We start from the raw sequence: 17,782 nt of genomic DNA, 5'->3' as shown, positions 1-17,782 counted from the left end.
ATGACTAACTTCCACAGACTTAGCTTTTCTTGGCATTGGAAGGATCAAAGACATCTCTAAAGGTCTCATGATGGAAAATGCTATCCACATCCAAAGAAAGAACTATGGAGTTTGAATGCAGATCAAAGCATACTATTTGCTATTTTTTTCTTCTGTTTTGTTTTGTTTTGTTTTCTCTTTCTTGTGGTTCCTTCTATTGGTTCTAATTCTTACTTACAACATCACTAGTGTGAAAATATGTTTAATAGTAATGTATATGTATAGCCTATATCAGATTTCATGCTGTCTTGGGGAGGGAGGTGGGGAAGGAGGGGAAGAAAAATTTAAAACTCAAAAGCTTATGGAAGTGATTGCTGATAAATTAAAATAAATTAATAAAAAAGTACATAAAAATAAATTTTGATCAAACATTTTTGGTGTTACATTGCCTAAATCCTCCACATGCTGTATTTCTCCTCCTTCCTCCTCAGACCCACCCCTTAACAAAGATTATTTTTAAGAAAAAAAAGAGGAAGAGAAAAAATATCAGCAAAACTGATCAACACAGAATCTGACAATACATTCAGTATTCCACACTCGTGATCCTCCTCCCTCTCCACACATGTCTGCAAAGAAGTAGGGGTGGGGAAAAGAGATATTCTCATATTTCTTCTTCAGGCTCCAGATTATTCTACAAAATTCTGCAATATTCGTTTTCAATTTTTACAGATGTTTTTTAAAGCATTCCTCCATTAAAGCCCTACTCTGATGTAGCCTTCTGTAGTCTGGCTTCTCAAAGACTCTGCCAGCAGAGTACAAAGACAGTAAGGTCCTATCAAACTGATTTTGTAGTCTTAATCATAAGATTGGCAAAGGCTTAGCTAAGCTAAATCCACAGAGGTTCACCATCATAAGTAGACACCTGAGGGCTGCAATGGATAGATAACATTTGACTTGGAGTTATAAAGTCCTCAGTTCAAATTTGTTCTCTAATATTTAATACCTATGTGACCCTGGGGAAGTCAATCAACCTCTCTGTGCTTCGGTTTCCCCATTTATAAACAGGAGATAATACTAGTACCTCTTCCCAGAGTTGTCACAATAAAATGAGACAGTATTCAAGGCAGTTAGGTGGCGCAGTGGATAGAGCACCAGCCCTGGATTCAGGAGGACCTGGGTTCAAATCCGGCCTTAGACACATAACACATACTAGCTGTGTGACCCTGGGCAAGTCACTTAACCCCATTGCCTAGCCCCCCCCCCCCAAAATGAGGTAATATTTATAAAGCCCTAGATAAATACTAGCCATTATTCTAAGTATAAGGTGATTATTTTTTCTATCATAGCTCATAAAAGACATGTATTAAGGTATGTTCTAATCTATATTTTAGAAGGAATAAAAATTTAGAAGGAAAAAATGTATTTTAGAGTAAATATTTCAAAAATATTAAACTCTCAAGTATGGCCCAGATCGCCACTGAAGTTGTAATAGTTGGGATGGGGTCCCAGTTCAACTACTCAGTAACAGTGTGACTCTGGGAAAGTCACTTGACCCCTTTCCGGCCTTCAATGACCTCAGACATAAAATGAAGGTGGCCAAAGAAGATCACCACTAAGGTTCTTACACCTGAACCATTCTGTGATTCAATTAGCCTGGGAACTGCCACAGAATTCTCCATTTCAAACTGAAAGGGTCCTTAAAGATGATTCCAGGTCAAGTCCCTCTTGTTACAGATGAGAAAATTAAAGTCTGGGGAATTTAAAATGATTTGCCCAAGAACATCCAGCTAGTAAGTGGCAATCTGGGATTCGAAACCAGGCCCCCCCGACTCCCACTCCAGTTTTCCTTCCTGCTATCGGTGGTCAGAGGCTGACAACAGACAGCATTTGACTCGCTAGCCAGCCTGAGAGTTCAGTAAAGTCTGCAAATACTAAAAATAACCATACAAACATGTTTATGGCATTTTAAAAAACAGAATCCACAGTGTCTTCTAAATATAATCCTTGTATACAGCTCAGGGACTGACCTGGGATTTTCAGGGACGTCAGCAACAACCGCTACTCCCACACTTTACCACAGATGGGTTTTCATGTCAAATAGCAGCGCTGTATTTTAAACATATAATTGCTGATATTTAACCAAAGGGAAGTGGGATAGGGGGTTTGGGCGATGGGGGGTGGGGTGGGAGGTGTCGCTTATCCCACTTAATTTGGGAGCCTCCAGAAAGCACAAAGCCCACCAGTCCCTTGTGGCAGACTTTCACACTGATGATACCACAAAATAACGGAAGGGGGATATCCTGTCTGAAAGTTTCCATTCAACGGATGCACTCCAGAGGGTCCCTTCCTCGTACACAGAGCAGATGATGCTTCTGCAATAGATAAACACAAAAAAGGAAGCCAGTGTGCTCCTCTCTGAGCACAATATTTTCTTTTCCAAAAGGTGGCCCTGACACTGAACAATTTTAATTGGTGGATTTTTTATGGCAAGTGTTTTCATTTATATTTAGAATCTAACTTAAGATATAGAGTTATCCCAAACAATGGGGGCGGGGGGGGGGGGGATCATACTAACATCAAGAAGTTTACAAGAGGTCCTGGTCATCTGGTGTACAAATTGTGCTCCCGTTAAAACAATCTCCAGCAGAATCTGATCCAGGATGATTCAAAAACTCCTTTAAGATCACGGGCTATCGCTAGTCATGTGGACTTCTGTCTTGCCATTGGACTTCAATGACTCTGGAGGAGAGAGTGAGGCTGACAATTCTCCTTCAGCTCTAGCTCTGCCTCACTTAAATCCAATTCATGGGCAAGTCAAGACAGCCCCCCCCATGATGTCATCGGTCCTCTTCGAGAAGAAGAATGAACAATGACAATGACTATAGACTCCGTGGTTTCCTTTAAAGTAGGTCAGGCCTTCCATGAGTCCTAGATAGACAGACAGACAGAGATAAATGGAAATAGAAACAGAGCGCTAGTGAGATAGATAGGTGACAGATGGGATGCATAGACAGACAAGTACATGGTTGGATAGACACACAGACAGATAGCTAGAGAGAGAGACAAGAGAGATGATGGACGGACAGACAGATGACAGAGCTAGATGGATAGATAAGTAGATGGATGTACAGACAGACAGACAGATGAAGTATTTATTAAGCACTTTACCATGTGCCAGGAACTGTGCTAAATGCTAGATATATAAACAAAAATAAGGAAGACAGTCCCTATCCTCAAGGACTTTACTTTTTAATGAGGGAAAACATATGGGGAGCTGAAGGTAGTGGAGGGAGGGGGGATCTGGAAAATGGAGTTGGGGGCGGAGAAGAGAACCCATTCAGAGGCAAGGAAGCCACTAAAGAGGTGGAGAAGAATGAGTCTAGTAAGGGCCACTAGGTGGCTCAGTGGACAAAGCTTCAGCCACAGAGTCAGGAGGACTTGAGCTCAAATTTGGCCTCAGACACTTGACACTTACAAGCTGTGTGACCCTGGGCAAGTCACTTAACCCCGATTGCCTCACCAAAAAGCAAAATGCAAAAAAAAAAAAAGAAAGAGAGAGAGAGAGAGAATGAATCTAATGGTGGGGGCTCCTTATGAAATGGTGATTCAGGCTAGAGAATCACCAATCAAGAGACCAGAACCTCAGAGTGAAGGTTTCTCCAGGATAGGAAAGAGACTGATGAGAAGGTAGAGAAATTCCAAGTGTGAAGTGAATGAAATTACTTTGCACACACTCTTTTGTTCCCCACATTTATAACACATACAAGTTATACCTCCCCCCACGCCTCCAGGAGAAAGTAAGCCCTCTGTGGAAAAAGTCTGTTTTTCATGTTTGTTTTCATATCCAGCACTTTACATATGGTAGGCACTTGGTAAATAAACACTTGTTGAATTGAGAGTAACACTTAGATGAATCTGGGTCACCAATGTGACTACTCCCCCCCCCCCCCCCCGCCCCTTAGTGAAGACATGAATCTACTGGCACCTTCTCATCCTATCGAATTCTTATTGAGGACCTTTCACAAATCCTCCAGAAAAGATCAGCCCAATATACCGGAGGCCTAACATCTAGGTCATTTAATATATGGTGCTTGTTAGTTATCTCTGTCAATATATGACAGGCCTACTGCACGTTCTGATGATCCATGTTATTTTGTACTTATGTCATGTAAGACTCTTGATTTAAGGCTCAAAGGAATCAGAGAGTTCATCTAGTCTAATCTCATTTTACAATTTTAGAACCCAATTTAGAATTCTGACTCCAGGTCTGATGCATCTTCCACTGGACCAAGCTGCTGGTCAATCACCACTGGTAATAGGCTTTGGCCAACTTAGATCCACCATAAGCCTCAAAGTCCTACTTGTGTCTTCTTGCGTCATGAAGATTACTGACTCAAGCTCCTGAATGCTTCTCCTGAAGAACCCAAGCTGGGGAAGACTCCAACATGCTGGAAAGTCTTTGATGTCTCAATCTCGTGATCAAATGCTATCCAAGGACCAGTCAATACAGATCTATTATCAATAATAGGGCAGTCACCAGGTGAGACAGCTAAATGGCACAGTGGATAGTGCACTGGGCCTACAATCAGGAAGTCATCTTCCTGAATTCAAATCTGGTCTCAGACACTTACAGATGTGTGACCCTGGGCAAGTCACTTAACCTTGCTTGCCTCAGTTCCTCATCTGTAAAATGAACTGGAGAAAGAAACTGCAAACTACTCCAGTATCTTTGGCAAGAAAGCCCCAAATGGGGTCACAAAAAGTCAGGCAGGGTTGAAATAACTCGACAGTAAACACTGGGTGATATTGTCTTCTTTTTTAACCTTGGAGATCTGTGAAACAGATAAAGATGTTGATAGGAATGAAAAGAATAAAAAAGGACATTTTATCCTTAATAAAATGGGAGAAAAAACTTCTTGGTGTTTTCTAAATAAAGAAAAGGTCTATTTTCAAATTCAATTGAGAGTACATAGATAACAGTCCTTGCCCTCAAGGAGTTGCCATTCTACTGGGGGATATATATAAACAGATAAATATACACAACGTAATTCGAGGAAGAATGAATACAAAAAACCAAAAGGATCAGAGAAGGCTTCCTGGAGCCTTCCAGAGCTGAGCTTTGAAGAAGCTAAGGATTTTAAGAGGCAGAGGTGAGTCAGGAGGATATTCCAGACATGGCAGACATAGCCCTTGCAATGGCATGAGGGTGGGAGTGGGGTAGGGTTCTGGGGACAGGGAACGGAATAGCTGGGCTAGAAACAGAGACTGTAGGAAGGGAATTAGTATGAAAACAGGTCTGGTGGGAGCCAGACTGCATGGGGCTCTAAGGGCTAAGTTGAAGCATTTATATTTATTTTATTTTATTTTATTTATATGTATTTATTTTTGGATTTTATCCTGGAAGCAGTAAGAAGCCACTGAAGACTGTTGAGAAGACGAGTGGCAGGGTCAGACCTGGTCTAGATTTGTTATGACTTTGTTGTTCCGTCATTTTTCATTCATGTCTGACTCTCTGTGACCCATCTGGGGTTTTCTTGGCAAAGATACTGGAATGGTTGGCCATTTCCTTTTCCAGATCATGTGACAAATGAAGAAACTGAGGCAAACAGAGTTAAGTGACTTGCCTGGGGTCACTCCAGGCCCAAGCCTCTATCCACTGTGCCACCTCGCTGCCCTGGCTGTGACTTCTCCTAACTATTACTCATCAAATTGATTTCCACAGTGGAATATATTCAGTAATGCTGATCCCCATAAATGAAACATATTTTCTGATGATGAATAATGCAAGATATGTCTCGTTATAGTAATGCTAGCCTATCACAATGGTCCAGCTTAATTAAATTTATTTCAAAGCTGGTCCCATTATGTCATGTCTGATTTCGGGCAATGTAGAACACAAAAAAATAAATAAATAAAATAGAAGCTTTTAGGCCTCTCTCAAAGCATCCTAACCCGGCTTGCCATTCACCCACCAAACTTCCATATTGAAAGGAAAGGTTCCTTAAATCTGACTAACAGATGAGGAATTCATTCCAGAAAATTTTTTCCTGGCACTTTCAATTCAAAGTCTGGCAGGAAACTTGAGGAAATGCTCACAACTTACATTCTTAATGCTTAGCCAGTGAAATCCTTTATATTTTAAAGAATTTTTAAAAAAAGAAAGAAAAGAAAAATGCTTCATCTACTTTGAGAGGAGGTAGAGTTAGAAGGGATGTTGAAGATCATTAAGTTCAAAGCTGCTCATTTTGCAGATGAGGAAAACTGAGCCTAGAGGAGGAAAGGTATTTGCCTGAGGTCATAAAGCATTCAGACCATACCCCTCTTTGATACAGAATCCAGCATTCTTTCTATCATTCCATAGCTATCTCATAAGTAAGCAACTTGAAAAAAAAAGCAAACCGGAGGTGGGAGAGAAAGCAAAATGCTTTAGCCACAATTATACTAATTATCTTTACCCTTTTTTGTTTGTTTTTCTTCTTTTTAAATTGGCATGGCTATATTATGTGCAAAATGGGCAACTGTAACACTAGAAGGAGATTTAATACCTCTTAGATTTAATTTACTTTATTTAGGAGGCTGAGAAAGGACCACAAAAGGGAGAGTCCGGGAGAATAAGTATATAGTATCTACTTATATGTCAGGCACTGTGCTAAGTGCTTAAAAAAATTAGCTCATTTGATCCTCACAATAACCTGGCTATTATTATCTCCATTTTACAGTTGAGGAAACTGAGACAAACAGAAGTGAAGTGACTTGTTCTCTTAACTTTGATTTTGCTCAGAGTCAAACAGCTAGTAAGTTCCTGAGATCAAATCTGAACTCAGGTCTTCTTGACTCCAGGCCCAGAACTCTATCTATGCCATCAGATGCCAAAAACCTTTTAAGATAATCATTTACACACCAAAATACATCATTAGACTTGAGGGGAGAGGGTACCCTACTCTATCCCAATTTGGACTTGAACAATGACTAGTAACAAAAATGAAATAATAACAAAGAAACCTTTGTGTCTTTTCTCTAAGCCTGGTGTTCAGGCTACCTGGTCTGACCACAAGGGATATCCTTGGCTTACTCCCTGCTCCATCCTATTCTAAGGCCCTTGAATATTAAGATCCATCTTATAGGAATCATTGCCATTATCTGGAAATGTTTACTGAACATGTGATCAATATGTTTTGTTTTTCAGTCTTTGCAGACCCATCACCTAGCATAGTGCTTTGCAAATGGTAGGCATTTGATATTTGTTGCATTGAAACTGAATTACAAGTAGCCAAGCCCCATGTTTCCACTGTTTTAGGAAGTGGCAAGACAGTGCTAGAGACTAGTAAGTATCTCAGTAAGAAATGTGTTGAAGATAACATGAGAGTGGGTGCTAAAAGGGCCTGTGCAGATCATCTCACCCAATTCTCTCACTTTATAGCCGAGTCCAAAAAAGGTCAAATTACTTGCTCGATGTTGTACAGATCAGTAAACAAAAGGGCTGAGATTTTTAAATCAAGTCCTGACAGTCCAGATCAAGGCCCTTCCCACTATGCCTGTTTTTAACCACAAAACAAAAACCTAAATGACTGTTCAAGTTTTGTAAAGCTGCTTTCAGTTAAAATGCAGAGATCAATGTTAATTATTTCAAAATTTGTACAGCACAGCAGGATAAAGCACTGTGAGAATCTGCAAGAGTATGTTCTTCAAAAAGTCCAGAAAGGCTTTCAAATAGACAGTGGGCAGCAGGAAAGATACAAGAACAGTCGTCAATACCTGCAATTGTAAAACCTTGGATTTCATTTTGTTTTGTCTCCCAAGCACCCCCTAGAGGAAGTGTTAATGAGTAAGGAACTACCCTGCACAAAGCCAGAGGGGAACAGAGCCCCAAAGAAATTGAGAAGAGACAGATTCCATTGGAAAACAGTAATCGCCACTGACTATCCTGACCCAAAGACAAAACTTTGTTCCCAATTCAGTAATACCAACTTTATTTCCATATGTACCAATGGCTATTTTGTCACTGACATTCTAAGGAAACCGCTTCTATATTGCCTCAAGAGAAATAATAAGCTGATCTTTCCCATTACTAGAAGGGAAGTTGACAGAATCAGAGGGCAGGTGGGGAACTATGAAACTGCTTAATGATGTCAGGTATGGTTAAAAAAAATACTATACACTCTCTCTTCTGTTAAAATCTAACTTTAAAAAACACTGATCAATTCAATGATAAATGACAATTCCAGAGGACCGAGAGGTGACCTGAGAGGTGATGGATTTTAAAATGCAGAATGATAAATACTTTTGGACATGGCCAATTTATTATTCTTTTAAATGCATTGTTAACTTAATCTCAGCAAATATGAAGTTTGAGAGGAAAAAAGAACTGTTAAATTTAACATTAAATGCCTACTACAAACCAGACCCTGTATGAGGCCACTATGGAGATGGATAAAATGTAAATAAAACAATCCCTCCTGAAAGAGGAGTTTACATTAAAGGAGGACAGGGGAGCAGGAAGCAGGAGGATGATGGGAGCTATGTCATATATGCAAAAAAAAAAGCATACTCACAAAGTATATACACAAAGAGTTGGGGGAATCAAGAGAGGCCTTCAGTGGGTGACACTAGGGCTGGTTCTGTTGCTGTTGTTGTTTTGTTTCAGCATTTCTGGAAGCTACTGGGATTAAGTGACTTGCCCAAGGTCACACAGCTAGTAAGTGTCTGAGGCTAGAATTGAACTCAGGTCCTCCTGACTTCAAGGTCAGTGCTCTACCCACTCAGGGCTGTGTTCTGAAGGAAGGGTCTATGAGGTGGAGGAGAAGAAGGCAGTGCATTCCAAACATGGAGGACGACTTATGCAAAGGAAGGGTGGCAAAAGATATAATGTCTTCTCTGGAGAACACCGAGGCGAACACACAGCCAGAACTACGTACATTTTAAAACACACTGCTACTTTGCCAAAATAATAACAATTTCCTTCTAACACAAATTTGCAACTGCTCCAGAGCAGCGCTGAACTAATATCCATCTTTTCTTCCTCTACCCAGTTCTCCCCTCCTTCTGACCCATGACACACACAGGTAAGAAAGCTGGCCACAATTAAGCACATAACTTGTGGCCAATAAACAGAGGAGAACTACCTTAAAAAAAAAAAAAAAAAGAACTCTATTTATTTGACCCTGGTTTCTAGGCTCAAGTGGTCTGGTTGTTTTGTTTCTTAATCTCTGGAGTCAGAGTATCCCTTAGTTACTAGAAACAAAATTATTTCCAGTAGAACACACTGGATATTTTCCCAAATTTTACAACTCAATTCCAAAATACTTACAAGTCTGAAACTACTGTGAAAACAGTGAGAATTCAAGGAACTGCATGAATATCCAGTAAGATGATTATATAATCAATCAGCCAATCAATAAACACTTATTAATACCTATACTGTGCCATTCTATGATATTAAGGCACTTCAAACTGGACCTTTCATTTTGATGTGATTTATTCAAAAGGCTTGCCAAATTGTCATTTTACCACCTTTTGTAGAGCTTTGATGTTCACAAGAAACATATACATATATACACAGATGCACACACATATATATATACTGATGAGACAGGCTGTCCATCCAATGTGTGTGTGTCAATTTTGGCAATAGAAATTTTTCATCCATTTTGTTTTTCCAAAGTAGATAGTTATACCCCTCTTGCATACTACTGTTATTTTTACTAAGGTAGTTTTGTGGCATTCTAACTAGTACAATATCTATAAATAGGAGCATTTGAAGAACCCTATTGTTTCATCACCCCCAATGAGCCAATAGTCAAAGGTTAAACAAGTATGGTGATGATGGAGGTAACAGTTTTGTACGGAGACCTAATGAATATAAACCAAAAGCTAGGCCAAGTCAGGAACCTGGGTTTTCTATGTACAGTTGAAATCAATGAAGTTGACAAGAATAGAAAGGTCAGTATAAAAATAGGGACATCAGATAACTATTTGTCTTGCCTCCTCAAAGCTTTGTCCTTTTTATGGTGTGTGTGTATGTGTGTGTGAGTGTGAGTGTGTGTGTGTCCCCAACCAACTGTGACCCCTTCTTGACCATGGCATATCAGTAAGGTCATGGGGCAGAAGACATACAATCAATACGGAATCTTATTTTTTATTTGGACTCTGCAAGTCATATTCCATAGACGTTGGCAAGTTCCTCAGGTTCTGTGATGACTTCATGCAGCATCAATATGCAAGCAGATGGTTGAACAAAGTTATCTCCACAGCTGAATCCGTCATAGTCTTATATAATTTTAATGTACGTGTAGGAGACACCTTGTTTGCATGTAAAACTGCATTACCACCAGAACTCTGGCATAATCTAAAAAGCAGCCTGGAGTCTATGGTTTATGACTACATCTTATGCGTGTATGCATTGCAACATGGAGAACACTGCTATGTCAGCATATGGCTCACCAAAAGCCCTTTCAAGGAGGAAGCAATACAATGGCTGAAATCATATGGGAAAAAAATGTATTTATTTAAAGCATCTTTTTATAAGCATACCATAGTAACCTTTTAGAATAAAGCTTTCTATTGATCCCCCTCAGAATTCTGGTCTCTATGTGAGACCTCTTCATGCATCACTATCCGGCAGTGAGATTGGGAGAGAGGGTAGGGACGCCGGGAAAGGACAATTAGGAACTTTAACAAGCAGGGAAACACTTGAACTTGCCATGTGACTGCTGCCTGGGGTGTTACACATCCCTAAACTTTCTACTTGGAGTTCAAAGAGAAGCAGATTTCATTTAAAGGCTGTTACAAAACCAAAACTGGGGGACAACAGAGGTCATTAGTCCATCAGCATCCTCCTTCCCGTAGTCATTTTACTGATAAAGAACTAAGACCCAGAGAACTGCAGGCACCTAACCAAGGTTATACAATTAGCAAGAAACAGAGCTGGGATGGGAATCCACATCCTTTGATTCCACATTCAAAGTTTATTCCATAACACCACATTGCCTGCTAATTTTAGTTTCTAGCCCAGTTTCTGATCTTCTCCTAAACTCATTACTACCCCCTATGGGCCCAGCTCAATAAAACTGGGGGGGGGGAGGTAGAAGAAAAAAAAGAAATTTACATGATAACTTTACTATCTATTTAAAAGGAACAGCAGCCTCAGATTCTTATAATCTAGCCACAGCTCAGATTCTTACAATCTAGCCAATAGTTCACTAATGTTCAGACTCCTTAAGAGTCTGCCCAATATGATGAATGTTCTAATAAACCTTGTCTTTGGCTGAAAGAAAAAAAAATTAAAAATAAAAGGAACAGCATAGTTAAAAATAAAAAATTTTAAAACCCACACATAAGTCTAACAGGAAAAGGCCCCGTTTAAAGCTGATGCATATAATACATATAATAATACTAGGCTCCTATAAGGCAGGGACTGTGTATGTTGTTTTTAATCACAATATTTTACACACAATTAGAATACACAGGTTGAATTTTCCAGTTTCCATATAAGTGAATGTGGATTTTACTTAAAGATGTCTACTTTGTTGCACAGCCTGTTACATTACACACACACACACACACACACACACACACACACACACACACACACACACACACACACACACCCCCTACAGAGATCAAAGGATCATAGATTTAAAGTTGGGAGGAATTTTAGAGATCATTTAATCCAGCCTCTTCATTCATTTGACTAATGAGGAAACTAGTGGGGAGTGAATTGCCCTAAATGGCAAAACCAATAAACAGGGCCCCAGGATCTTAACCATAGTCCTTTGGCACTTAATCTACTGCTCCTAGGCCAGCTGAAGGAGTCCATTTTCTTCAAACTTACAAGCATTTAGATCATTCTCCATTTAAAGTCTCTCTGCATCTTGGGATGGAGGCGACCCTGGGTACCTGAAGGCTACGCCAGCACCACACAAGTACTGGCAGTTCTATTGAGCTAAGAAAGCTTCAAGCAAAGGTCATGGCCTGGCATCTGAGGACAAGCTTAGTCTGGAAGCACTCTCCAACACTTTCTACCTACGTCAGACGGGTTGCCAACCGTATCAGTGAAGGTAGGCCCCATGCCAAAGAATCCAGGGATCCTGAAAGAATCTGAAGCTTAATTGTTCATATAATTATCATCAAAATAAAATTTACTATTAAAGAACATTTTATCTAGCTAAATAAACATCACTGGATGAGTTACAAAGAAATAAAAAGAAGATATGCAACTTCTATATATGATTTAAGTACAATATATAGATAGAATATATACATATATACACACACATATAAATACCCACAGAGATATACAGACAGAAATGAAAACTCCCATATGTGGAGGCTACCTAATTAAGAAGCCAATACCCACGTGTGAATATTCCCTGTACTTGAGCAGATCAAAATCCCTCCATGGCTTAACAGATAGTACCGGTGAGTAGCCATGGTGGAAAAAATGAATCATTTGGTGGCCAGTCTGCTGGTGAGGGATGATCTTCCTTGAACCTAGCCAGGCTGGTCCTCCAAACACACTGCCATTGGGCCCACTTCCCAAAACTCTTCTGGCTTGTTAGGGTTTCTTACTCTCTAAATATAGGACTTATGTTTATAATAACTGATTTGCACACAAGTAGAAGTTGAACATTTTTTCTTTTAATTGTTTGTTTCTTTGTAACTCATTAAGTAATTTGGACAGATTGCTAAAACCTGCTGGGGCTTGTGCTATTCTGGCAAAGCCTTTGAGAGCCCAGCAGAAGTCCTATTGGCTGTTTCTTAGATGCTAAAATTGGTATTTTTAAAAATTCAATCTAAACCAAAATCAAATCAGTACAGTGTTCTATTTGAGGAATACCATTTATATAAGAAGTAAGGCTTTACTTTCTTTTTTAAAAAGTCATCAATGAAATGAAGACTTAATATTACATAGCATTTAAAATAATTACAAGACAAAAAAGGGGGGGGGGTCTTTAAAGACTTAAATTTTATGACCTTGAGCAGAAAAATGAGTTCGGGGCAAGTTCGAGTACTTGTACAGAGAAATGCAAAAGGAAGCTGCCTAGGCCATCTGAGTCTAGTCAGGCACTTCTGGGGAAAACATCCTATAAAAGTAAGTATGAAAGGAGGAAGATGCTGAAGACTTATCAGCATAAAATTAAGACAAACAAAACAAAATAGTGGAAGAAAGGAAATAATACATGTGAAATACACTGGGTAAAAATAGATGTCCTGCCCAACAGAATTGTGCTTTCAAGACTAGTTTACAACTAGTTTCTTTCTGAAAGAATCTGGTTCTATAAAAATAAGTATTTAGTGGGCTGGACTCTTAGTATTAGGGAAGCAAAAACAAGCTTGTTTTTAAAAAGCTTTTCTTGTGCTGGCTTAGAAGTTGTCAGGGGAATTAGGGCTTAGACTAATCTTTGTGGAATTGAATCAAATCAGTCTTGTCCGTGTAAAATCCTAAAATGCATGAATACAGAGTTTAATGTAAAAATGAAAATGTAAGTTTTAGGTTTAGGAGCAAACAAGTGACAAAATAAACACAGGGCCCAATGAGCAATGCATCCTTAACTTTGCATGATTCCCATATTTTCATTTATAGCATCACAGATTCAGAGCTGTAAGAAGTCCTAGAGATTATCTAATCCAATCATCTCACTGTACAAATGACGATAGGGAAGTCCAGAGACTTTGCCAGAGGTCATAGAGGTAATTAGATTCAAACTTGGGTCTTCTTACTCCATATCCATATGCAATCCAAAACTTCAAAAATCAATGATTGAAAAAAATAAAGTAGTCCTCGAACTATCTGATCACAAAAAAAGAAGAAAGCACAGATTAAAAAATATATTCCTCCACACAGGAAGATTATAAACTGTTGAAGAGACACCAGATATAGCACGTGCACACATCATAAAAAGGACAAAGCTTTGAGGAGACAAGACACACATATATGAAACACGTAAATATAAATCTGCAGACCAGACAAGATAACTCAAAAGCTGACCTCTGAATCTATGATCCTATGTTGAAATATTATTATGGTACAAATACTATATACCATTCAGATTGCTGAATTTAAAATCAAAAGAGGTTCTGCCATATTTGGCCTCAGTTTTCTCATCTGTAAAATGAAGGGGTTGGAGACAAATGTCCAAAATCTCTTCTGACTCCAAAATCCTAGGAGATATATTTTCCCCAAATCCACTAGTGCTGTCACTTAGAATAATAACGATTGGACTTTCTCCTGTGCATTTATTTTTTATATCATTCTCTGTCAATCTCATTGTGGATGCTTGGGAAAAAAATGCAGTATGACTCAACTTGTAATGTACCATCTCTGTAGTTCTCTAGGGTAAAAAGACATAAACTGGTTTAGGCAACCTCCTGAATGGTTCCAGCACTGGGAACAAACTGCATTTTCACCCAACTACCCGGCAAAATGCATCTTCATCCTGGATTTTGTTCCTCCTTATCTCCCTCTCTGTAAGTGTCCACATCTTCAGGGCTGGACCATGTCTACGCAAGGTAAGTCTCCATGAATGATGCCACTAGGCAGAGCATCCAAGCCTGGGGCTTCCAGGAACTTGGGTAAAGTCCCCAGTAAAACCATTAATGGGTAACAGCAGTATATCTCAGCCTCTAAACACTTTAGGGGTATGCTGGAAAACATTAACACTGGTCTAGGGGCATGCTAGATGGTTCAGTGGATAGAGTGCTGGGCCTGGAGTCAGGAAGACCTCAATTCAAATGTGACTTCAGACACTTGTGTGACCCTGGACAAGTCACTTAACTTCTGTCTGCCTTAATCTATGGAAGAAGGAAATGGCAAACCACTCCAGGATCTTTGCCAAGAAAATCCCATGAACAATATGGTCCATGAGGTCATGAAGAGTTAGAAATGACTGAAAAGTAAGGGGCAGGATTTTCTCGGGTTGGCTTCCTCCATTCAACTGTAAGCTCCTTAAGGGCAAGGATTGTCTTTCTTTTTCTTATCCGTATCCCCCTTAGCACAATGCCTGGCACATAGTACTTAATAAATGTTTATTGGCTGATTGATAGTAAGCACTTAATAAATGTTCATTGAATTGAATTTTTGAAGGAGGAGGGGAGTGGTACTGAGGGGTGGTCCAGCCTTGAAATTTAATCATTTAGGGAACTAACAGGTAGAAACTCTCTTCACCTATACAGACAGGCAACTCCTCTGTAACTTAATCACTCTTACAGCAATGGTGTCAAACTCAAATAGAAACAGGGATGACCAAACCATAGAGAACGACTCTGCCCATATGCTGACTTAGAAAACCACCTACTAGTGAAGTAAACAGACCAGATCACTGTATATGGTGACCACAATATCGTAATGATGATCAACATGGCAACTGTGAGCTAGACAATAATCCAAGACAACTCCAAAGAACCCATGATGAAAAGTGCTATCCACCTCCAGAGAGAAATGATGATGAACTCTGAGTACAAACTGAACTACAATTTTCTCACTTTCTTTTTCTTGCCTTTTTTTTTTTGCAATATGGCTAATATGGGAATATGTTTGCATGATTTTATACGTATAATTGTAAACATATTGCTTGCCGTCTCAGTGACTGGGGAGGGACTAGAGGGAAGAAAAGAATTTGGACCTCAAAATTTAAAAAGAATGTTAAAAAATGTTAAAAACCACATATCAACATTATCTATGTTCTATTGTATTTTTATTTATTTTGTTAAATATTTCCCAATTACATTTTAATCTGGTTCAGGCTCACTCAGGAGACTCTGGGGCCCATCTGTCCCATGACACCTCTGCTTTGCAGGTTGCCTGAGAGGCAAATTGCCCACGGTCATACAGTCAATATGGGTCAGATGCAGGACATTAAACTAGACCTTCTCACCTTCAAAATTGGCCCACTATCCACTAAGCCATACTTCTTGGAATAGTATGAAATACCACAGGGACAAATTGGGGAAATTTCAGTACAAAACAGGTAATTAAGTCTAATTTAATATCCCTCAAATGGTGCCTTAGTATTTTTAATACTTCTTTTTGGACTGGACCGATGAATTATTTTGACTACATAATGTCATATTTTAACATTTTAGAGGAAAAATACTGCTAAGCATTGCAATTGTCTCTATTGAACACCCTTGATAAATCAACCTAATAATACCTCCCAGAAAAGGGAGTAAAACCAAAACAAAACTTCACACTAGAACTGACCAATTTTTGAATGGATATTTAATTTATATTATTACTCCCCAAAGTTCCTTATCTTCTTTTTTAAAACCTGATTTTAAGGTCTTTTGTAGTAAATATTAATTTAAAAGTTGAAGAATCTTAAAAAATACCAACATATGAAAATCTGGAAAGCATTCACAGGTTCATTTTAATTTTAGTCTATTTTTACCCAAACAGGAATAATTTTTAAGAAATATCTATCTGTACTCTTAAAACACTCTGCTCAAAATGTGCCTCCCTCCTTTTGTTTGAAAGGAAGGTCATGGTGGGTGTGAAGTACTGTATACATGACTTCTGTTTTGTTTTCCTTAACTGTTTTCATCTGTCATACGACAAGGTTCATTGGGGAAGGGACATATCTGGAAATAATTGTGATGTAAGAAACAAAAGGCATATGTTTTTTAAAAAGAAATACCTTCTGCAGTACACTATGTTTAAAGGCATACAAACTGATAATATTCAGAGAAAGATTTAGAGGAAAGAAAAATCAGTCACAGTTTTGAGGCCTAAACCGATCAGCAATGATGACCTTGCCTAAAATTTCAAAGGAAACTGAAGCCTGGCAATGGTCACTCCACTGTCACACAAAACATATTGGACACTAGAGCCATCATTATTCTTTACCCCCATCTATCCCACTAGACAAAGAGCTCCTCTATCCAGCGTTTAACCAAGGATCCCAATGACTGCCTATGTCCTATCTCTTTGAAAGCTCTGGAATAGAACCTTGTCCTCTTTCAATCAGCTAATGAGATGAGGTAATCAATGTGTGGTTTCACAGTGTAATTTCAATGGCAGCCCATCATTCCTTTGGTCCCCTGACACCCCCAAAGTACCCATCTTGAGCACTGATCCAAACACTCTAATACCCATAAAAGGAACAAACCATTCAAGTGCAAAGATGTGAAGGCACAGTAGCTAATTGATTACATTCCATTTAGGGGGAGAAAAATGTTTCCAAAGCTTCCTCACATTGTCTGCAAAACTGTGTTATACTGCTTTAAGAAAGGGGGGCAGGGAGGTAGAACTGGAGAGAAGGCTCACAGAAGAGTGATAAAGATAATTATGTACTTAAAGGAAATGTCCACTGATTAGTATGAAGGATGAAAAAGATCAGAAGGAATTGAGATGGTTTAAATTAAAGAAGAGAAAGACAAAATGGGATGACCTTAGTTAAGTTTATGTCATACATGGAGATGAATAAAAACAGCATAAAATTAAAGCTACAAAGATTTTTAAGCAAAAGAGAACAGAGCACTCTGGTAAAAAAAGAAGTGGATTTGAAGTCAGAGGATTTAGATTTGCATGCCGTTCAAGTTACTATAGAAAGTGTGACTATTAAAAAAAAATGTGACTTAGAGAAATGCAAATTAAAAAGAAGTGTCATTGGCTAATATGACAGAAAAGGAAAATGACAAACGTTGGAAGAGAAGTGGGAAAATTGAGACACTAATGCACTACTGGTGGAGTTGTGAACTGATCCAACCATCCTGGAGAGCAATTTGGAAATATGCCCAAGGACTATGCATATCCCTTGACCCAGCAATACCACTACTAAGTGTGTATTCCAAAGAGATTGGAAAGAAA

At 39.0% G+C, this 17,782-nt stretch overlaps 1 protein-coding gene across 2 annotated transcripts in view; it reads right to left on the bottom strand.

Moving 5' to 3' along the window:
- The window catches only part of GAB1 (GRB2 associated binding protein 1), a 185,029-nt gene that overhangs the window by 85,130 nt on the left and 82,117 nt on the right, over positions 1-17,782 (bottom strand). The window lies entirely within an intron of this gene.

Source organism: Vombatus ursinus, unplaced genomic scaffold, assembly GCF_900497805.2.
Source record: "Vombatus ursinus unplaced genomic scaffold, bare-nosed wombat genome assembly UNPS02014784.1, whole genome shotgun sequence".
Classification (NCBI taxonomy): domain Eukaryota; kingdom Metazoa; phylum Chordata; class Mammalia; order Diprotodontia; family Vombatidae; genus Vombatus; species Vombatus ursinus.
Note: the sequence above shows the minus strand (reverse complement) of the source record. Positions and strands in the feature narration are given on the sequence as shown.